The 24,139-nt window shown below is 49.6% G+C and overlaps 1 protein-coding gene across 5 annotated transcripts in view; it reads right to left on the bottom strand.

Annotated features, from left to right (window-relative positions):
- mark2b (MAP/microtubule affinity-regulating kinase 2b) overlaps positions 1 to 24,139 on the bottom strand; it is a 180,669-nt gene that overhangs the window by 106,821 nt on the left and 49,709 nt on the right. Inside the window, exon 2 of one of the 5 annotated variants that reach the window (XM_072246005.1) lies at positions 19,035 to 19,293. The exons of the other annotated variants lie outside the window; for them this stretch is intronic. The gene's annotated coding sequence lies outside the window, so the exon portion shown is untranslated. The remainder of the gene's footprint in view (positions 1 to 19,034; positions 19,294 to 24,139) is intronic. 5 annotated transcript variants of the gene reach the window in all.

The raw sequence follows: 24,139 nt of genomic DNA, 5'->3' as shown, positions 1-24,139 counted from the left end.
GTGTCAAAGGATATGGGGAGAAGGCAGGAGAATGGGGTTGAGAGAGATAATAAATCAGCCATGATGGAATGGCCAGCAGACTCGATGGGCTGAATGGCCTAATTCTGATCTGGGAGGATTTAAAGACAGAAGGACGAAAGGAAGATGAACACAGTTACACAAGAAGCCAACACACACTCATGGCCACTTCATTAGAGTGAAACCCGGACCAGTCCGCTGCTGCTGTAGCCCGTCCACTTCAAAGTCCGACATGCTGTGCATTCAGAGATGCTCTTCTGTGCATCACTGTTGTAACATGTGGTTAATTAAGTTACTGTCACCTTCCTGTCAGCTTGAACCAGTCTGGCCATTCTCCTCTGACCTCTCTCATTAACGAGCATTTTCACCCACAGAACTGCCGCTCACTGGATGTTTGTCACACCATTCTCTGTAAACTCCAAAGACTCTTGCGTATGAAAATCCCAGGGGACCAGCAGTTTCTGAGATACTCAAACCATCCCATCTGGCACCGAGTCATTCCACGGTCAAAGTCACTTAGATCACATTTCTTCCCCATTCTGATGTTTGATCTGAACAACAACTGAACCTCTTGACCGTGTCTGCATGCTTTTGTGCATCCAGTTGCTGCCACGTGATTAACTGAGTAGATACTTGCATTAATGCGGTGTGCAGGTGTACCTAATAAAGTAGCCACTGAGTGTTGGTCAGTCAGCAAACAGGCGATGGGGGAGAGAGAAAGAGACTTGGCGTAATTTTATTTTGCACAGGAAGGACTTGCATTAATGTAGCTCCATTAACAGTAAAAACTGTCTCACGGCATAACCAAACATTGTGGCAGGAAGCGGAAGTCTTCACTGGTCTCTGGCCAGATGCTTTCACATCGCCTGTTATGCTTGAAGATGTTGGTAACTGAGGCATTAGTACAAAAGATCTTTTAAATTGTGGCAAATTGTGGCAATACGTCAACCACAGACCAGTCATCTAACCACCAGTAAATGCAAAGGAATATTGGTCATGAGCACGGTAGAGGAACCTCTTGCGGGCTCTCAGAAGGAAAACCAGTCCTTGCTTAGTCATCCCGCACCATTTTCTTTTTTTTTGACCAATCTAGCTTCTTGAAGTATCTGACACTTCAAAGTAATTATCAAAGTTACATATGTCACCATATACAACCCTGAGATTCATTTTCTTGTGGGTACACTCAATAAATTCATAATAGAATAATAACCACGATACATACAATGAAAGACCACACCGACCTGGGCATTCAACCACAGCGCAGAAAGACAACAAACTGAGCAAATACAAAAAGAAAAAAATAACAATAAATAAGCAATAAATATTGAGAACCTGACAGGAAGAGTCCTTGAAAGTGAGTCCACAGGTTGTGGGAACAGTTCAGTGATGGGGCAGGTGAAGCTGAGTGAAGTTATCAACTTTGGTTCAAGATCCTGATGATTGAGGCGTAATAACTGCTCCTGAACCTGGTGGTGAGAGACCTGAGGCTCCTGTACCTCCTGCCTGATGGATGAGGGGTAGTAACTGTTCCTGAACCTGGTGGTGAGAGTAATAAGGCTCTTGTACCTTTCTTCCTGATGTCTGAGGGGTAGTAACCGTTCCTGAACCTGGTGGTGAGAGACCTGAGGCTCCTGTACCTTCTACCTGATGGATGAGGGGTAGTAACTGTTCCTGAACCTGGTGGTGAGAGTCCTGAGGCTCCTGTACCTTCCACCTGATGGAGGTGGTGGTACAGGTGAGAAGGGAGCCTGGACTGGGTGGTGGCAGGGTCCCTGATGGAGGTGGTGGTACAGGTGAGAAGGGAGCATGGACTGGGTGGTGGCAGGGTCCCTGATGGAGGTGGTGGTACAGGTGAGAAGGGAGCATGGACTGGGTGGTGGCAGGGTCCCTGATGGAGGTGGTGGTACAGGTGAGAAGGGAGCATGGACTGGGTGGTGGCAGGGTCCCTGATGGAGGTGGTGGTACAGGTGAGAAGGGAGCCTGGACTGGGTGGTGGCAGGGTCCCTGATGGAGGTGGTGGTACAGGTGAGAAGGGAGCATGGACTGGGTGGTGGCAGGGTCCCTGATGGAGGTGGTGGTACAGGTGAGAAGGGAGCATGGACTGGGTGGTGGCAGGGTCCCTGATGGAGGTGGTGGTACAGGTGAGAAGGGAGCATGGACTGGGTGGTGGCAGGGTCCCTGATGGAGGTGGTGGTACAGGTGAGAAGGGAGCATGGACTGGGTGGTGGCAGGGTCCCTGATGGAGGTGGTGGTACAGGTGAGAAGGGAGCCTGGACTGGGTGGTGGCAGGGTCCCTGATGGAGGTGGTGGTACAGGTGAGAAGGGAGCATGGACTGGGTGGTGGCAGGGTCCCTGATGGAGGTGGTGGTACAGGTGAGAAGGGAGCATGGACTGGGTGGTGGCAGGGTCCCTGATGGAGGTGGTGGTACAGGTGAGAAGGGAGCATGGACTGGGTGGTGGCAGGGTCCCTGATGGAGGTGGTGGTACAGGTGAGAAGGGAGCATGGACTGGGTGGTGGCAGGGTCCCTGATGGAGGTGGTGGTACAGGTGAGAAGGGAGCCTGGACTGGGTGGTGGCAGGGTCCCTGATGGAGGTGGTGGTACAGGTGAGAAGGGAGCATGGACTGGGTGGTGGCAGGGTCCCTGATGGAGGTGGTGGTACAGGTGAGAAGGGAGCATGGACTGGGTGGTGGCAGGGTCCCTGATGGAGGTGGTGGTACAGGTGAGAAGGGAGCATGGACTGGGTGGTGGCAGGGTCCCTGATGGAGGTGGTGGTACAGGTGAGAAGGGAGCATGGACTGGGTGGTGGCAGGGTCCCTGATGGAGGTGGTGGTACAGGTGAGAAGGGAGCATGGACTGGGTGGTGGCAGGGTCCCTGATGGAGGTGGTGGTACAGGTGAGAAGGGAGCCTGGACTGGGTGGTGGCAGGGTCCCTGATGGAGGTGGTGGTACAGGTGAGAAGGGAGCATGGACTGGGTGGTGGCAGGGTCCCTGATGGAGGTGGTGGTACAGGTGAGAAGGGAGCATGGACTGGGTGGTGGCAGGGTCCCTGATGGAGGTGGTGGTACAGGTGAGAAGGGAGCATGGACTGGGTGGTGGCAGGGTCCCTGATGGAGGTGGTGGTACAGGTGAGAAGGGAGCATGGACTGGGTGGTGGCAGGGTCCCTGATGGAGGTGGTGGTACAGGTGAGAAGGGAGCCTGGACTGGGTGGTGGCAGGGTCCCTGATGGAGGTGGTGGTACAGGTGAGAAGGGAGCATGGACTGGGTGGTGGCAGGGTCCCTGATGGAGGTGGTGGTACAGGTGAGAAGGGAGCATGGACTGGGTGGTGGCAGGGTCCCTGATGGAGGTGGTGGTACAGGTGAGAAGGGAGCATGGACTGGGTGGTGGCAGGGTCCCTGATGGAGGTGGTGGTACAGGTGAGAAGGGAGCATGGACTGGGTGGTGGCAGGGTCCCTGATGGAGGTGGTGGTACAGGTGAGAAGGGAGCATGGACTGGGTGGTGGCAGGGTCCCTGATGGAGGTGGTGGTACAGGTGAGAAGGGAGCATGGACTGGGTGGTGGCAGGGTCCCTGATGGAGGTGGTGGTACAGGTGAGAAGGGAGCATGGACTGGGTGGTGGCAGGGTCCCTGATGGTTGACAGCACTATGTCAGAATGTGCCGTCATACAGCGAGGAGACAAGCCCTTTGGCCCAGCTTGCCCATGCTGACCCAGGCGTTTATCAGAGCTAGTCCCATCTGCCTGCGTTTGGCCCACGTCCCTCTAAACCAGGGGATCCCAACCTTTTTTAAAGCCACAAAGCAATACCATTAACTGAGGGGGTCTGTGGACCCCATGTTGGGAAGCCATGCTCTAAACCTCTCCAATCCATCTATGTCTACTGCACTCTTCAAAAACTGGGCAGGCCACTTTCGGAATATTGTGTTGCGTTCTGGTTGCTCCATTATAGGAAGGGTGTGGAAGCTTTAGAGAGGGTGCGGAGGAGACTAACTGGGATGCGGCCTGGATTAGATGGCATGTCTTATGAAGAGAGGTTGAGTGAGCTAGGGCATTTCTCTTTGTAGTGCAGGAGGATGAGAGGTGACCTGAGAAGAGGCATAGATCTAGTGGACAGTCAGAGACTTCGCCAGGGTGGGATTGGCTAATACGAGGGACCATAATTTTAATGTGATCCAAGGAAAGAATAGAGGGGAAGTCCGAGGTAGGTCTTTTTACACAGAGAGTGGTGGGTCTGTGGAACATAGCGCCGGGGTGGTGGTAGCGGCAGATACATTAGATGGGCTCACGGGTGGTAGAGAAATGAAGGGTAATGTGGAAGGGGAGGGTTAGATTGATCCTGGTACAACATTGTGGGCTTGGTACAACATGCCGCACTGTTCTATGTTGAAATGCTCCTCACAATTACGACTGGACTGGAAACAAATTACAGCAACAATGGGTGTTTACTCATTGTTCAGATGGACATCTCTCCCACCCACTACATGATAACGCGATTTAGTCCAGGTCTTTGGAGACCTGTGCAAACGCTCGGGAAACGAGACATCAAGCACTGCGCCTGAGGGCTGACCTTGGGAGGAACTCGACAGAAATCAGGCTGTGATCTCAAATCGAGATCAGGCAGCAACAATGCTACGCCTGGTTTGACATGTGTTGCTCTGACCAAACCCCCACCCCCACAGTCTTTAACCACACCTAATATCCAACTGAGCTACATTCCTTGGACGGTGGCTGAGTTCAGACGAGCGTGGGGTCGACCCCACTGATTAAGACAGTAGGGGTGGACAACAGATAACGAGAAGCCATTCCCTCAGTGTCGTGGAGAGCATTCTGACTAGCTGCATCTCCTCCTTGTAACTGTTTTAATATTACGCAGTGATAAGAAACCTGATTCTGAGGTTGCAGAATCTGGAACAGGGAGCTAGGGTCGGGGGCTTAGGGTTAAAGTTCAGACCATCAGAATCAAGTTTAACATCACCAGCACGTCGTGAAATTTGAACTTTACGGCAGCAGTACAATTCAATGCATAGACAGGGAAACAACTTAATTACAGTAAATGTATACATTAAATAGTTGAATTAAGTAGTACAAATTAAAAAAAGAGTAGAGAAGTAAAAAGGTAACAAGGTCATGTTCATGGGTTCAATGTCCATTAAGAAATGGGATGGCAGAGGGGAAGAAGCTGTTCCTGAATCGTTGAGTGTGTGTCTTCAGGCTCCTGTTCCTCCTCCCTGATGGTAGCAATGAGAAGAGGGCATGTCCTGGGTGATGGGGGTCCTTAATGATGGATGTTGTCTTTTTGAAGCATCGCTCCTGGATGCTACGGAGGCCGGTGCCCATGATGGAGCTGACTGAGTTTACAACTCTCTGCAGCTTACTCCGACCCTGTGCAGTAGATCCCCTCGCACCACCACCACCCGCCACCCCCAGCTCCATACTAAATGGTGATGCAGCCAGTTAGAACGCTCTTCCAGGGGTTAATCTGTAGAAATTTCCAAGTGTTCTTGGTTACGTACCAAACCTCCTCAAACTCCTAACTCTGTCAGGGCTGAGAAGTGTGCTAGCTTGCTGGAGGCTCTGGTGCAACTGCTGAATACATTCCAGCGTAGGATCTATGGGGAATGGAGACTTGAGCCACACACTGGGCCGTTCCCTGTCGGCTCAGAGGATCTGAAGAGGCAACTTTGCCTCCTCTCTGTTCTTGCAATCAACATCTTACTGAAGCACGAGCTTTTCATCCTGTGCCAGGCACTAATGGGACTGGAGATTAGGTACAAATACATCATTGTGGACGGCAAGCCAGACAAACAATCAGCCTGTTGCATTGCTTTTCCAAGTTATACAAGTGGCCAGAACACAACCCAAGCAACTATTACAGTGTCTAACCTGCAGGAGAGGAGCTACCTATATGGAGATTGAAGCACGGAGCTCGGGTACAAACGCACCGATCTTTCTGAATGGCTGCATCACCGAGGGACCACTGCACACAATCAGAATAAGCTGCAGAGGGTTGTAAACTCTGCCAATGCCACCCAGGCACTAGACTCCCAATCACTGGAGACATCCTCAAGGAGCGATGCCTCAAAAAGCTGGCGTCCTCGGACAGGCCCTCTTCTCATCGCTACCATCAGGGAGGAGGTACAGGAGCGTGAAGGCACACACTCAGCGTTTTAGGGACAGCTTTTCTGAACAAGTTTCATTTATTGAGATACGGCGTGGAATAGGCCCTTGGCCACGCCACCCAGCAACCCCGATTTAATCCTAGCCTAATCCATGGGACAATTTACAACCACCATTTAGCCTACCGACTGGATAGTGGGAGGAAACCACACAGCTCTTTACAGACAGCGGCAGGAGTTGAACCCGGGTCACTGGTACTGTAAAGCATTGCCTTAGCCACTACACCACCGTGATACCACAGAACAGTGCTCCTTCCCTTTCTGCCTCACTACCACACTACCTCACTATCTTTTGGGCACTATACATTTAATTTGATATACACACTTATTACTGCAATTCACATTTTTTTTTAAAAACAGAGAGGGGCTACTGCAGAGAGAATGAGAGAGACAAGTGAGCAAGTGTTCAGCACCGTCTACCAGCCTCTTGCTCACTGCTTGTGAAAGAAGGTCCCTACGTTTGAATGGTCTCTCTCTCTCCCTCAATGCTGTTGGAGGATGGTACCGAAGTTCTCGGTCTGTGGTTTATGGATTGATCTGTAGTTCAATTGGACTCTTTCCATCTTGTGTTTTTATGTTCTGTGTTTTCGTTCTTTCTTTCTTGTTGCCGTCTGCGCATGGGGAGTGTTGATGTTTCTGTTGCTGTTTGTGTGATTTGGTTGTCTTTTTTTTTGCGCATGGGGAGTGTTGATGTTTTTCTTTGAAAGGCTTCCAAGGCTTTCTTTGTTTCATGGCTGTCTGGAGAAGACAAATCTCAGTTGTGCATGGTATACACACTTTGCACTTTATGGAGTAAGCCCAATGGAAAAAAAAAAGCAGAAGAGAAGCCAGAGGAATCCATAGGGTGACATGGTAACATAGTGATTAGCATAAAACTTTACAGTACCAGCGACCCCGGTTCAATTCTCGCCGCTGTCTGTCAGGAGTCTGTATGTTCTCTCCGTGGTCGTGTAGGTTTCCTCCCACATTCCAGAGACATATGGGTTAGGGCTGGTGAGCCTTGGGCGTGCTATGTTGGTGCCGGAAGTGTGGGGCAAGTTGCACATATTTGGACTGCGTTGGTCGTTGACAGACACATCGGTGCCCACATGGCAAATAAAGCTAGTCATGTGTTTTCAGCCCTCTGTCGAGGTCAGAAAAGCAGGGAGGAAGATGGTTTCCCCTAAGGTCAGGGCGATGAATTCTGACAGGCCAGATAGCAGCAGGATTTACTGATTTTGCTAACACTGTCCATGGCTGAGACTGGTCTCTGTCTGCTGAAACAGTGACTGCTGACAGCAGGATTGAATGGGGAGCATTGACACCGTCTACCATGGAAACACAGGCACAAGGAATCAGAAATAATTTCCGAGTACATGCTGTCAGGGCGACTAAAGTTAGACGAGCAGCTGACTAGTTGGACCTGTTTCACTGTTACATATTCCACACAAACTCAAAATTCAAGATTGTTTAATGTCATCTCAACTGAAATGAGAACAAAATGATTGTTATTCTGGATCTGATGCAGCACACAAAAAAAACACAAACACAATAAATATAAATACGTAAGACAGCTTGCAACTTCATAAGACTCTGGTTAGGCCACACCTGGAGTATTGCATATGGTTCTGGTCGCCCCATTATAGGATGTTGAGGCTTTGGAGAGGTTCACCAGGAAGCTGTCTGGTTTAGAGGGCATGGGCTATCATAAGAGGCCGGATAAACTTGGCTTGTTTTCTCTGGGTGAAGGGGAGATCTGATCGAGGTTTATAAGATTATGAGAGGCAGAGATAGAGTAGACAGGGAGTATCTGTTTCCCAGGGTTGAAATGTCTAACACCAGAGGGCATGCATTGAAGGTGGGGGGGGGGGGCAGGTTCAAAGGGGATGTGAGGGGTAAGGTTTTTTACCCAGAGAGTGGTGGATGCTTGGAATTCGCTGCCTGGTATGGTGGTAGAGACAAATACATTAGAGGCTTTTAAGAGATGTTTGGATAGGCACGTGGATGTGAGGAAAATGGAGGGATAAGGACATGGTGTAGGTAGGAGGGATTTGTTTTTGGGGGGTTTTAGCTGGTTCGGCACAAGGATCTGTCCCTGTGCAGTACTCTTTGTTCTACATACACAGCTTGATTGTACATCTATGAAGTTACACAAGGCTGTCAATAAGAATACTGGCAGGAAATAATAAAGGGGTGGAGGTGTTGATCGGCCTCACTGCTTGGGGAGAATAACATTTTGAGTCTGGATGCTATGTAGCCTCCTCCCTGATGGCAGTTGGATGACACAAGGAAGGCAGATTTACTGGGAGATACAGGAAACCTTGCGCAATATTGAAACAGAACACAGACTGATAGCAGGAAACACAGAAGCCACAAGCCTAACTGTAAAAGGTGGAGCTGGGGTTGCAGGTGAGGAGGGCAAGCACACCTGTGAGCCTCACAGAACACTACAGCTCAGTAGGTTACTGTAGCCCTTCAGCTCACAATATTATGCTGACCTTTAAACCTAATCCAAGATCAACCTAATCTTCCCTGCCACAGCTGAAGATGATGACTGAGCCCTCAAATTAATAATCCAAACTCCTGAATACTTATTCAAAAGCCTGTAATATATAGCAGCAGAATTAGACCATTCGGCCCTTCACCATTTCAATATGGCTGACCCATTTTCTCTCTCAGCCCCAATCTCCTGACTTCCCCCCAATCATGCCCTGACTAATCAAGAAATCTATCAGCCTGCCTTAAATATACCCAATGACTTGGCCCCCACAGCCGCCCGTGGCAATGGATTCCAGATTCACCACCCACTGGTCTTAGACTCCCCCACATAGGAAACACCCTCCCCTCATCCACTTCACTATTTGAAAGCTTTCAACGAGGGCACCCCTCATTCTTCTGAATTCCAGTGAATCGAGGCCCAGGGCTCCTTATATGACAAGCCTTTCAATAACTTTACTCAGTAGCTTTATTTCTATATTACCACATCTTTGAAGGCCAATGCCCACCAGGACTACAGTTCTATTAGCTGACAGCATAATCGAACATAGAACATTACAGCACAGTACAGGCCCTTCAGCCCACAATGTTGTGCCAACCCTTTAACCATCTCCAAGATCAATCTTTCTCTCTCATAAGGCCCTCCATTTTTCGATCATCCATGAGCTAACCTCAGAGACTCTTAAATGTCCCTAATGTATCTGCTCGTTCCCACACCCAGCCCTCTGTGAGAAAAACCTACCTCCAACATCCCCCCATCACCTTAAAATGAATCCAGGTTTCACTTCCTTATAACAATCACCTTATTTTCTCTACGCTAAAATGCACCTTCCACCACCTGAGGGTCTAATAGTGGGATGGAGGGCGGGACGAGTTACTCAAGTCAGAAACAGTAATGACTTCCTTGGTTAGAGGTCAGTGAACGCTGGGAACCGCCGTGGAGGTTCACACCCAATCAATGTACACACTCAAGGCTGACAGGAGTCAATGGAACACAACAACAGAATTCAGAAGTTGTGGCTCTTGAGCAGGCAAGGGTAGATGGGTAGAATTGACCACAATCTTAACAGCTTCAGCAATCCAGGTTTCACTTCCTTGAGACAGAACTGGCTATTTGACCCACTGAGCCTCCTGCTGCGTCTCAGAGAATTTCCACCCCCATTCACTCCCATATATACGGGACGGTCCCACATACAATGATCCTCACTGGGGAATGATCCTCACTGGGGGACGGTCCCACACACACACTGACCCTCACTGGGGGACGGTCCCACACACACCCTGACCCTCACTGGGGGAACGATCCCACACACACACTGACCCTCACTGGGGGAACGATCCCACACACACACTGACCCTCACTGGGGGAACGATCCCACACACATACTGACCCTCACTGGGGGAACGATCCCACACACATACTGACCCTCACTGGGGGACGGTCCCACACACACACTGACCCTCACTGGGGGACGGTCCTACACACACACTGACCCTCACTGGGGGACGGTCCCACACACACCCTGACCCTCACTGGGGGAACGATCCCACACACATACTGACCCTCACTGGGGGACAGGACAATCCCACACACATACTGACCCTCACTGGGGGACAGGACAATCCCACACACACACTGACCCTCACTGGGGGACAGGACAATCCCTCCCACACACACACACACACACACACACACACACACTGACCCTTACTGGGGGACGGTCCCACACACACACTGACCCTCACTGGGGGACGGTCCCACACACACACTGACCCTCACTGGGGGAACGATCCCACACACACACTGACCCTCACTGGGGGAACGATCCCACACACACACTGACCCTCACTGGGGGAACGATCCCACACACACACTGACCCTCACTGGGGGACGGTCCCACACACACACTGACTCTCACTGGGGGACGGTCCCACACACACACACTGACCCTCACTGGGGGACGGTCCCACACACACAATGACCATCACTGGGGGACGGTCCCACACACACACTGACTCTCACTGGGGGACGGTCCCTCACACACACACTGACCCTCACTGGGGGACGGTCCCACACACACAATGACCATCACTGGGGGACAGGACAATCCCACACACACACACACTGACCCTCACTGGGGGACGGTCCCACACACACACTGACCCTCACTGGGGGGCAGTCCCACACACACACTGACCCTCACTGGGGGACGGTCCCACACACACACTGACCCTCACTGGGGGACGGTCCCACACACACACTGACCCTCACTGGGGGACGGTCCCACACACACACTGACTCTCACTGGGGGACAGTCCCACACACACACACTGACCCTCACTGGGGGACGGTCCCACACACACAATGACCATCACTGGGGGACAGGACAATCCCACACACATACACACACACACTGACCCTCACTGGGGGACAGGACGGTCCCCCCCCCCACGCAGACCCTCTCACCGGGGACGGTGCCACACACACGGGGGGTGGGGAGGGAGGGCGCGGCACGGCAGCGTAGCGGCCAGCACCGCACTTTACAGTCCAGGCAACTCGGGTCCAGCTCCTGCCGCTGCCTTGCAAGGAGTTTGCACGTTCTCCCGTGACCATGCACGATTCCTCCAGTCTCTTTCCACTCGCCAAGCCCATACAGGTTAGGGTTATGCTACGTTGGCGCTGGAGACGTGGCGACTCTAGCACAGTCCTCGTACTGCGTTGGTCATCGACGCAAACACGCATTTCACTGTATGCCTCAATGCGGCAAACAAAACTAATCTATCTTTCCGAAGGACCGAGCAAGCCAGGCAAGGGCCGAGTCTCAGGCTGTTTCTGGGCCAACAATTACAAGAGTATCCTTTAAACCCACCTGCGTTCAGTAATTCGGGCACACGGGGACTGAAGGGGGTAACTACACACCCCCAGCCGCCCTTCAGTGTCAGTCAAATCGAGCGCCCTGTCCCCTTCATGGCCTCTCTCGTTATGGGCTGAACAGCAGCACCCGGGTTCCATTCTCACCGCTGTCTGTAAGAAATGTGCACGTTCTCCCCGTGACCAAGTGGATTTCCTCTGAGCGCCTCGGTTTTCTCCCACCTCCCAAAGACGTACAGGGTAGCAGGTTAATTAGTCACCCGGCAGCAGAGGATTACGAGGCCAGGAGGGCCTGTGATCCTGCTTTATCTCCAAATAAAAAGAAAAATCTGCCTGCTTTCAGTGGGACTGCTGCATGCTAAAGATCACCCCCCACCCCCCGGGGGGGGAAAGAATACTGGAGCTCTCCCCCTCCTGCGAGACCCTCACCGGAGGCAGGGCGCGCGCATTAGGACATTTACCTCCTGTATTGTTTGCAGAACCTTGCAGTGCAGTTTCAAGTAATACATTATGCAACCAGCCCGAGACATTTGCCACAAAGGAACTGCGCAGTGTGAAGACAAGTCTCTTCCAAGCCGTGCGGCACACAGCAGTCACGGCACACCTACACACAAATCTGGAGAAATATTTCCAGTCACAGAGAGAAGATTTGTGGCCGGCTGCATAGATTTTCTTTTTGGCGAGGTGACTGAAGGGACCCATGTATCTGCTCCTGTCATTTACTGAAGCACGGCCTTTCCACACACTGTGGGTGCGAAATTCTCCTGAGAGGAAGGGGGTGAAATCTGAATGGTTTCTGGGCTCTGCCGGCAATGACTCAGCATCAGTGATCAAGGCTCTGCAAGGATATGGATTCAAAGTCCTGCTCTGGACATCTGTGCTCAAAATCTGGGAGTCCAGTGACACAGGGGGTGGGAAGGAGGAACGGGGCTTTTGTCCTGTTGTTACTCTACTGTGTCTTGTGTGAGACCAGAGCACACAGGGGCAGAACTAGTCTGTTCAGCCCATCTAGTCTGCTCTGACATTCCATCATGGCTGCTTTATTATCCCTCTCAACCCCATTCTCCCGCCTTCTCCCTGTAACCCTTAATGCTCTTACTAATCGAGAACCCATCAATCCCCCACTTTAAATATACCCAATGGCTTGGCCTCCACAGCTGCCTGTGGCAATGAATTCCGCAGTTTCACCATCCTCCGGCTAAAGAAATTCCTCATCTCTGTTCTAAAGGGATGTCTTTCTATTCTGAGGCTGAGCCCTCTGGTCCCAGAGTATCGGGGGGGGGGGGGGGGGGGGCGGATGACAAAGGCAAGATCAGAGGAGAATGCTGTAACACAGAATAAAGGCCCTTTGGCCCTCAGTGTTGTGCTGACCCTTTAACCTACCCCAAGATCAATTTAACGCTTCCCTTCCCCATAGCCCTCCATTTTTTCTACAATCTATGTGCCTATCATAATATCCCTAAGGTATCTGCCTCTACCACTGCCCTTGGCAGCATGTTTGACAACCACCACTCTGTAGGTTAAAAAAAAACTACCTCTGACATCCCTCCCCCACAATACTTTCCACCAATCACTTTAAAATTAGGCCCCCTTGGTTTTGCCATTTCCACCCCGGGTAAACATCTCTGGCTTGCCACTCGATCTATGCCACAAGATCGAAATAAGTTGCAGAACCTTGTAAAGTTTGTCAGTTCCAACATGGGGTACCAGCCTCCGTGGTATCCAAGACATCTTCAAGAAGTGGTGCCTCAGGAGAGTGGCGTCCATCACCCAGGACGTGCCCTGTTCACACTGTTACCGTTGGGATGGAGGTACAGAGCCTGAGGGCACACTCAGAAATTCAGCCACATTGAACACATGGACACCACCTCACTGCCTTTTGTTTCTATTTTTGCACTATATTTTAACTTACCTATTTAAGAGATATGTATATATACTTAACATAACTTTTTTCTGTATATTTATCATGCACTTCACTGTGCTGTTGCAAAGGAGCAGAAGATGGCGGCGCGACGACAGCCCGCGCGGCCTCTTCGGTGATGATATCTGTAATCTGTCAAGTAGGGGACCGTGCACAAGTCTGATTTGATGGAGATGGACGTGAGAGTACAGAAGAACATCTGGAAAACTTCTGAAATGCCCGCTTCGCTGCCGCTGTGTGGTAACCGGAATCTCCAGAGCAGAAGGCCCCGAATCCTCAGCTTTGCTTGTTTCAGCGGCCGGGGCTAAGTTGAGGGTGCTCGGCAGAGGATGGCGCTCGAAAGGCTGTTTTGGAAGGGTTGGTCGGAGGCTCGGAGTTTTCGGATGGACGGCCTCAGTGTCGGCTGTGGTCGGCTGCTTCCAAGGCATTGGCAGTTGTCGGTGCCTGGAGGTTTATGGCAGGGAGTTTCTCCCTTTTGCCGCCTGCTATCGGGGACTCGGGAGTTGATCGACCTGGGGACTTTTGAGACTTTATTTACCGTGCCCATGGTTTGTTCTTCATCAAATTATGGTATTGCTTTGCACTGCTGTAACTATATGTTACAATTATGTGGTTCTGTCAGTGTTAGTCTTTGGTTTGTCCTGTTTTTCTGTGATATCACTCTGGAGAAACATTGTATCATTTCTTAATGCATGTATACACTTCTAAGTGACAATAAAAGAGGACTGAGTGTTCTCATAATCTAATCTTTAAAAAAAAGTCACGATATATGGCACTGATATTGAACTGGATTCTGATCGCCATCTCGTCCACCTCCATTCCAAAGAGAAAAGCTGTAGCTCGTTCAACATATCCTCATAAGAGGTGCCCTCGGGTCCAGGCAGAATCCGACCTACCACTCAGCATCCACGTTTTGCTGAACATTCTGGGCGAGCTATGTTGGCGCCGGAATGCGTGGCAACACTTTTGCAGGCTGCCCCCAGCGCATCCTGTGCTGGTCGTTGATGCCGACGACACGTTTCGATGCGGGCGCGATAAACACACGAATCTGAACCTGTTTGGCACGCTGTTACCTTTAAGGAAGAGCTCTTCACCCCTGCTCCCTCGGGTGGACGTCGCACATCCCACCGTGCCCCTGCATAAAAGCCGAGGGAAACACTTGCCCCTCCACCCACACGTGCAGCCTACAGGTTTCTAGAAATGTGTTCACAACACGAGATCGCTCTCCCCTGCTATGATGACACTTCCCAGTGACTCAAATAACCACCCAATACACACCAGCAGTGAGCAGAAGAGCATCTCTGAATGCACATGTCAAACCTTGAAGCTGATGGACTACAGCAGAAGACCACTGACATAGTGGCCACATTATCAGGTACATAAGTTTCCTAATAAGTGGCTATTGAGTGAATTTCTTTCTGCCTTGACTCTATTCCTAGTCCCCTGGTCAGCAACTCAACCTGCAAGTTGAAGTTTCGATTTCAGAATTTGCTCACTGCTTACTTAGAAAATGGTCCACGCCTTTATTCCTTCTACCAAAGAGCATGGCCATACACTTCCCAACATTGTAGTCCACCTGGGAGCCCCAAGCATTGCTGGGGATCCCTACCACCCATCCTACAATCTCTCTGACCCACTACTGTCAGGAAGGAGGTACAGGAGCATCAGGACTCGGGCTGCCAGACTGAGTAACAGCTTCCCCCCTCGGGCTGTGAGACTGATGAATACCTGCCACCACCGAGGTCTCGTCACTGTGCTATGCAACAACTGCATTTTGAATGATAATTTACTAACTTATTTACAGTAATATTTTGATTTATGTGCTGTGTGTGAGATGTATTTTGTGAGTACACTGTGGTCCAGAGGGACGTTGTTTCATTTGGGTGTACATGTACAGTCAGACAGCTATAAACTTGGAAGCCAATGGGGAGGAAGTTGGAAAAGATTGGGAGACAGATTAACGGTCAGAAGCAAGGAGAGGGACTTGGATGGCGTAAATAAGGAAACACTTTGGGTCAGTAAACAGAGGAGAGAGCCAAGGGGTTGGGTTGGGGGGGGGGGGGGGAGAATGGGGAGTGCATGAGATTCCTCCCATTAGACAAAAAGCTGTGATGTTAAATCCTACCTCAAGATGCAAGTTTATTGACCACGTTGCACGCACGCCGAAATGTGGCAACCGCGTCAACAACTAACACACCTGAGGGGGTGCTGGGGACTGCCGCACATTCCAGAGCCAAACAGGATGCAAAGGCGGCCACAGAGAAATTGCAAACAAGTGGTGGGGAGGAAAGTTCGATCGCTAGCAAGCAGTCATTTTTTTTGAAAAGAGTAATTTGCTTGTTATCTCCGCAGCTGTGGCCCCAAGGAATACTTCAAAGTAAATTTATTAACAAAGTACGTATACATTTTCCTGCAGGCATTCACAATAGATACAAATAAATAGAACAGAACCAATGAAAAACTACACACAAAGACAAACTACCAATGTGCGAAAGACAACAATTTGTGCAAAAACAAAAAGAAAATCTAATAATAGAAAATAAATAAGGTTAATTCCAGCGTTCTTTGTAAGGAGGTCATGCGTTCCTTCCCGTATGTGGGTGGGTCTTCTCCAGGTGCTCTGGATTCTTCGCACAGTCCAAAGACCTACCAGTTAGTAGGTTAACTGGTTATTGTAAACTGTCCTGTGATTAGGCCAATTTTTAAATCTGGGTTGCTGGGCGGTGTGGCTCGTTGTGCCGGAAGGACCTGTTCCTCACTGTATCTCTAAATAACAATATTCATAAATATTGCTCACCAGAATTGTCGGTGGCAAGGAGACAGATCAGATTCCAGCAGACCCAGCACCAAGTCCGCCAAACTAGAAACATGGTCAGTGGTTTTCTGACGTGCAACATGCAGGCTTTTATGCTGTGGTACTGTTTCCAAGATGGTAGCAGCTGGAACAGTTTGTGGTTGGGGTGACTCGGGTCCCCAATGATCCTTCGGGCCCTTTTTACACACCTGTCTTTGTAAATGTCCTGAACAGTGGGAAGTTCACAACTACAGATGCGCTGGGCTGTCCGCACCACTCTCTGCAGAGTCCTGCGATTAAGGGAGGTACAGTTCCCATACCAGGCAGTGATGCAGCCAGTCAGGATGCTCTCAATTGTGTCCCTGTAGAAAGTCCTTAGGATTTGGGGGCCCATACCAAATTTCTTTAACCATCTGACATGAAAGAGGTATGTACAGACAACGCAAGATCCTCGGTGAGGATTATGCTGGGGAACTTAAAGCTGTTCACCCTCTGAACCCCAGATCCATTGATGTCAATAGGGATCAGCCTGTCTCCATTCCTCCTGTAGTCCACAACCAGCTCCTTTGTTTCCATTCGAGATATTTACCAGGAGCGCAGCATATGCGGGGCCCTTAGTGTTGTTAATGATCCCTCCCATCTGTCCTTCGATCTATTTGACCCCCTCCCCTACCACCAGGCAGAAGGTACGATAGCATTAGGACAAGGACTGTCAGAATGGAGACACAGCTTCTTTCCGCCAGGCTGAGAGATTACCGAACTCCCTGTCACCACCCGTGTCTCACCACACCTGGAGCACCAGCAGCGTTTTACTGTCTACTTCTTAAACCTGTGTCCTAAATGCACCCTGCACTAAATGTCAATCTTCTGCCAAGTATTTTACTATTCATCAGTTCACCTGTGGTTATGCAAGTTAGGTGTGCTGTGCTGTGCACAGAGGAATGCTACCCCGTTCGACGTAGACGTAATATGACGGCCAGCGCTCAATAACCACACTCCCACACAGCCTTGTCATTCTGCTGTCGTGGCGCAGTACGTGCACTTCGATGTCCTCCCCGCACCCCCCCCCCCCCCGACCAATATATTCTCCTAGTGGGCCCTAAATCGAGCTAATGTGCTTTAGGGTGCCTTTCCCGACATGGATGTGCAAGTGTGTCTATGCTGTCTGTATACTGCATTCAAAGTAGATCATTCTGTTTTGTAATATGACTGTAACTACATAGTGGGGTGCATCATATTCTGATTCATGTGTAGTCTGAAGTTAACTTTGCTGAGCTCTTCACCCTTTGGAGGGCAGAGGGAAGAGAGGGGGCAGGGGGAAGAGAGAGGGGGGTAGAGGGAAGAGAGATGGCGGTAGAGGGAGGGAGACAGATATTATTGTTTTCTGGTAGATATCTTCTTGCAAACATTGCCAGTTCTCTTTTCACTACTTTTTGTAAGCTTGATTTTTGACACTTCTGATAAACACCCTTGCACTAAAGTGCTGGGTGCCTGCAGCCGTTGCTCGTTTGGTCATAGTCCACGTATCTCACACATGTGCACAGCTGAATGAAAATAAACTGTAACTCTTGATAGTGTTCCAGAATGCTGTAAAGCACCCTCCAAGCCTACCGGTTACGTCGGAAAATTCCCTCGCTGTTCTAGCAAACTGTGTCGCAATTAGTAACCAGGTTAAGAACGTCTCTAAAATAACTCACAGGAAGTCACAGGGTTCACAAAAACGGTGTCAGGGCAACTGGAATCCATCAATGCTGGCTGATTATTGTTGGACACTAGAGCGAGAAACCTCAAACAAAAATCACCCACAAAACACTATTGCAAATCATCAGCACTATTATGCAATTAAACACATTAGACCACAAGACCGTGAGTTACAGGAGCAGAATTAGGCTGTTTGGCCCATCGAGTCTGCTCTGTCGTTTCATCATGGCTGATTTAATTTTCCTCTCAGCCCCAGTCTCCTGCCTTCTCCCCGTATCTCTTCAACCTCTGACAAATACAAGTCCTTATATTCAATAAAAGTTAATTTCTTGTTTCCCCAAATTCCTATGTGATACAAGTTGTCTGAAATTATGTTTGTGTTCAGCTTAAAGCAGTCTATCATAAAAAAAATACTGAGGAAGCAACACTTTTGAAAAAATTTGTTGTCCATTGTTATCAGTCTGCACGAGAACACAACGTTAATCATTAAGGACTCTCACCATCCGAGATTCATCAGGGAGCCCTCTCTCAGTGACTTAAGAACAGTTTCTACCTCTTTGCTAGATCTCTGAATGGTCCATAAGCATTCCCTCGCTGATTGTCCTTTGCATTAATGTTTTTGTTACTTGGCAGTAATTTTTTGAGTTTTCCACAACAAATTTCACATCAGGTGTCAGTGATAATTAGCCTGATACTGACCCACTGCAGGCTGAATGGCCTTCCCAGTGCCATACTGTTCTCAGTTCTGTACAGAGAATGCTCCAAGCAACTGCACGTAATCACCAGAGAGTCACATTGTCACATGTATGGTACCGTACATATAGCTTGGATGCCTAAGACTTTAGCATAGTACGGTAGTAATTTTATGTATTGCACTGTACTGCTGCTGCTGCAAAAAAAAGTATTTCCGAGTGTTAAACCTGATTCTGATACGGGTCTCTATTGTGGACCATACTTGCCCAGCCATGATTCGGGGGATCAGACCCGATGGGCTGAATGGCCTAATTCTATGTCTTATGGTACAAGATTAATTTCCAGTTGAGATCTTCAATTAATCTCAAAGTCCTGAGTACTTACCACACTTGTCCCCGATTTGAGATTCTCCCACCAGTGGAAATAGCATCACGGTTATGCGTCAAATCGCCTTAGGATCTCACAGTGGAGATCTGATTTCTCCAGCCAGGACAATGCATCCGAGAGGACTGAGCTACAGACCCTGGCGGTGTCGTCTTTCACAGCGTGACCGGGTGTTGCTCAGCAATGGTAAGTTACAGGTTACCGAGCTCCAAAACAAAAGTGAAGAGGAGCTTGTGCTGGCCTACTTGGGCACCAAAACCTGCCAGGAGAGTTTAAAGCCAATCATATACAGTACCATACCGCGTACTACCGAGGATTCATTTTCTTGCAGGCATTCACAGGAAAGTAAACATACAGAATATGAAAAATTAGAAGACTGATAACCAATGTACAAAAGACAAATTTTTGCAAACAAAAATGTTAAAGAATACTGAGAATATTGAGAATACTGAGAATACTGAGAGTATTGAGAATACTGAAAAGTTGTGAAAAGTCCTTGAAAGAGAGTCTGTAGGTCAGAGTTGAGGTGAGTGAAGTCATCCCTTTGCCCCAACTGTGATAGCGTCGCGTTAACCACAGCTCCTATAGCATCTTGTCAAAGTTTCGGGTGACACCCAGAATCTAAGCAAGCAGAGGTGCTGTCATGCCTTGGTTTGTGATGGCACTTGTGTGTGAGCCCCAGGACAGATCCTCCAACATGTTGCTAGAGAATCTCCAGTTCCCCAATGAGGTCCGGCTTTTGCACCTCCAGCTAATCCCTCTTGTAGATAGATAGATAGATAGACAGACATACTTTATTGATCCCGAGGGAACTTGAGTTTCGTTACAGTTGTACCAACCAAGAATAGAGTTTAAATATAACAATATAAAACCTTAAATAATTAAACAGTAATATGTGAATTATGCCAGATGGAAATAAGTCCAGGATCAGCCTTTTGGTTCAGGGTGTCTGACCCTCCAAGGGAGGAGTTGTAAAGTTTGATGGCCACAGGCAGGAATGACTTCCTATGACGCTCTGTGTTGCATCTCGGTGGAATGAGTCTCTGGCTGAATGTACTCCTGTGCCCACCCAGTACATCATGTAGTGGATGGGAGACATTGTCCAAGACGGCATGCAACTTGGACAGCATCCTCTTTTCAGACACCACCAAAAAGGTCAAAGTAAATTTGTTATCAGAGTACATATAGGTCACCACATGCAACCCTGAGATCCACTTCCTTGCAGGCATACTCAATAAATCTATAGAATAATAACCATATCAACGAAAGACCGCACCAACTTGGACATTCGGCCAGTGTGCAAAAGACATCAGACCTTGCCAATATAAAACGAGAGCAAAAATAGTGATAAATAAGCAATAAATATCAAGGACATAAGATGAAGAAAGCCCTTGAAAGTGAATCCATCAGCTGTGGGAACGGTTCAGTGACGGGGCGAGTGAAGTTATCCCCTTTGGTTCAGGAGCCTGATGGTTGAGGGGTAATAACTGTTCCTGAACCTGGTGGTGTGGGACCTGAGGCTCCTGTACCTCCTTCCCGATGGAATCAGTTCAGAGTTGAGGTTATCCTCACTGGTTCAGGAGCCTGATGGTTGAGGGGTAATAACTGTTCCTGAACCTGGTGGTGTGGGACCTGAGGCCCCTGTACCTCCTGCCTGATGGTTGAGGGGTAATAACTGTTCCTGAACCTGGTGGTGTGGGACCTGAGGCTCCTGTACCTCCTGCCTGATGGTTGAGGGGTAATAACTGTTCCTGAACCTGGTGGTGTGGGTCCTGAGGCTCCTGTACCTCCTGCCTGATGGTTGAGGGGTAATAACTGTTCCTGAACCTGGTGGTGTGGGTCCTGAGGCTCCTGTACCTTCCACCTGATGGGAATAGTAAGAAGAGGGCATGGCCTGGGTGGTGGGGGTCCCTGATGATGGATGCTGCTCTCCTGCGACAGCACTCCACGTAGATGTCCTCAATGGTGGGGAGGGCTTTACCTGCGATGGACTGGGACGTATCCACTACTTTGTAGTGTTTTCCGCTCAAGTTGAGAGCAACCCCTTCAGATATTAGCCCCTTAATGGAGTGCGGGCTATGAGGGGCAGCTCAATGACACTGCCACACCAAGGAACAGGAACTTGATTTAAAAAAAAAGAATTTTAATGAAATGTTACGTTGTTTTCACAGAGCACCATCAACTGTAACTAGGTGAGAGAGGCTGGCTGCTATGTACTAACCGAGGAGCTCAGAATGTTATAGCCCATTAACTTCCCACGCATAGCTCAGGGTTTAATGGTGTGTGAACACAGAATGGGTGATTAGGGGCTGGAAGAGAGATGCTTTGTTTGCTAAAGATGGGCCAGAAGACATCATCCAGAGTAGAACAACACACACACACACAACATGCTGGGGGAACTCAGCAGGTCAGGCAGCAGCCTTGGAGAGGAATAAACAGTTGACATTTCAGGCTGAGACTCCTCATCGGGATTGGAAAGGGAAGGGGGCAGAAGCCAGGAGCATCAACGGTTTATTCCTCTCCATAGATGCTACCTGACCTGCTGAGTTCCTTCAGCGTTGTGCGCACTGCTCTGGATTTCCAGCATCTGCAGAATCTCTTCTGTTTACCTGGGGGAGAAGCTCTCCTCCCCCCTACCTTCCTATTCCGGCTTCTGCCCCCCGTGCCGATGAAGGGGCTCAGAACTGGTACACGTGGGCACTTACAGCCCAGGAACGGCGAACTGAGCCCGAGACGGAACGCACTCGCTCGAAAGCCTGCCGCCCAATCGATTCATGGTGAAATCAATCGGCAGAGTGTACACTCGCCGCACTCTCTCAAATCGACCCGATACACTTCCGTAAATTAATGAACCCGAATCCTGGTCATGGAAATCACTTGCATTACGACATCTGCACATACCTTGGCAATGGCAGCGTAGTGGTTAGCACAACGCGTTGCAGTTCAGGTGAGCCGGGTTCAGTCCCTGCGCTGCCTGTGAGGAGTTTGTACATTCTCCCCGTGACCGTGCCGGTTTCCTCCCACAGTCCGAAGACATGGGGTCGGTAGGTTAATTGGTCATTGTAAGTCGTCCCGTGATTAGGCTCGGGTTAAATCGGGGGACTGCTGGATGGTACAGCTCAAAGGGCCGACTCTGCACTGTGTCTCAATCCATAAATAAAACCAAGTCAAATGGAGCCACGGTGAACTCCGACTACGAATCCAACCCCGACTGTGAGAGGAGGAGAGTCGGGGATGGGGCTACCAACCCCATCCCTGGGAGAGGAAGGATGGGGGCAACCTGAAAGACTGGCCCAGGAGAGAGGATCTGGTGTGCAGCCGTCAGTGGCCGATGCCCAGTGACAGGGCTTGAGGGGCGAAGATGAGAATCGTGCACACAACGTGCTGGAGGAGCTCAGCAGGTCAGGCAGCATCGAGGTACTAACAGTTGATGTTGTGCGCCGAGACCCTTCATCAGAACGAGGAGGATCAGGAGAGGGACAAGTTTGCTTTAAGATAAAGGAAGCAGATAGCAACAAGAATAGCAGAGAGGTGGGAGGTGATAAGAAAGCAAGTCACTGTCATCAGCACAGGGACTGTTGTACTGCTGTCAGAGGACACAATGCAATGAAAGGCAAGGATAGAGATGTTAAAGACTAGCTTTATTTGTCACACGTATAATCCAAACACAGCGCAACGCATAGTTTGCGTCAATGTCCAACAGGGTCCGAGAATGTGCTGGGGGCAGCCCACGCTCCCGGCGCCAACATAACATGCTCACAGCTCACGAACCCAAACCGTACGTGTTCAGACTGTGGGAGGAAACCCGAGCACCCGGAAGAAACCCACATGGTCATGGGGAAAACGTACAAACTCCTCACAGACAAGGTTGGGAACTGAATCCCGACCGGTCATGAATGGCGTTATAATAGTTACACTAACTATCACACTAGCTAGGGCTTGCCTGTGTTTACTTCGAGATCAAACCGCGCATCTACATCCTTCCACCGATTCCTTCAAGAAATTAAGGAAACATTTGATGATGCTCAAGATTTGCAGGGTTCAGCACAGAGCTGGGTGCCTGGACAATTAGAAGATCCCATCCATACAAGATGTTTAGACCACAAGGCATAGGAGCAGAATTAGGCCATTCGGCCCACTGCATCTACACCACCACTCCATCTCAGCCCCATTACTATTCCTCTGAACCCCCCCTCCCCATAACCTTTGACACCCTGACTGATCCAGACCCCATCAACCTCTGCTCTCAATATCACCCAATGACTTGGCCTCCACAGCCATCTATGGCAACGAATTCCACAGACTGACCACCCTCTGGCTTCCCAAGTCCCTCCGCACCTCCGATTTCTAAATTTGCTCTCCATTTAGAAAATAGCCTGCACCTCTATTCCTTCACCAAAGTGCTGGATCAGGAAGGTTTTTAAACAACTCTGATAAACTCAGATTAAATTTAAATAACTAAATTAAAATCTGTACCCAGCCCATGTCCCTGAACTGCCAGTTCAATAACTTAAGGGTGTTGTTAAAACGGGTTCAGAATCTACTCGTACATCTAAAGGCTGGAGAGAGAGGTAGGACTCAGCCAGTTCCTTGTGGGTATCAATTTCCCAACCATCTGCAGGAGGAAGTCTTTTCACCTGCCTATCGTCTCCCCCGGGTCCCCTCCCTCCCATGGTCCACTCTCCTCTCCTATCAGTTTCCTCCTCCTTCAGTCCTTTACCTTTCCCACCGAGACTCCTTCCTCTCCCGCCACCTTTTACTTCTGCCGTCTTCCGCCTTCCTTTTCAACCCTGAAGAAGGGTCTCAGTCTGAAACATCAACTGTTTACTCTCCTCCATAGACGCTGCCCGACCAGCTGAGTTCCTCCAGCATTTTGTGCAAGTTGCTCTAGATTTCCAGCATCTGCAGATTTTAGTGTTGGGGGTTTTTGCTATTACTTGAAAGGTGTGTAGTTGTGTGTGTGTGTGTGTGTGTGTGTGTGTGTGTGTGTGTGTGTGTGTGTGTGTGTGTGCTGCCACAAGTGGGGGGAGGGTCAATGCTTCTGCATGGGAGGGGAGTGGGCTTTGGAGTTCTCATGTTTCTATCATTCACTGGTTTGTCGTTTA

The sequence above is a fragment of the Mobula birostris genome, chromosome 28 (genome assembly GCF_030028105.1).
Source record: "Mobula birostris isolate sMobBir1 chromosome 28, sMobBir1.hap1, whole genome shotgun sequence".
NCBI classification, from domain to species: Eukaryota; Metazoa; Chordata; class Chondrichthyes; order Myliobatiformes; family Myliobatidae; genus Mobula; species Mobula birostris.
Note: the sequence above shows the minus strand (reverse complement) of the source record. Positions and strands in the feature narration are given on the sequence as shown.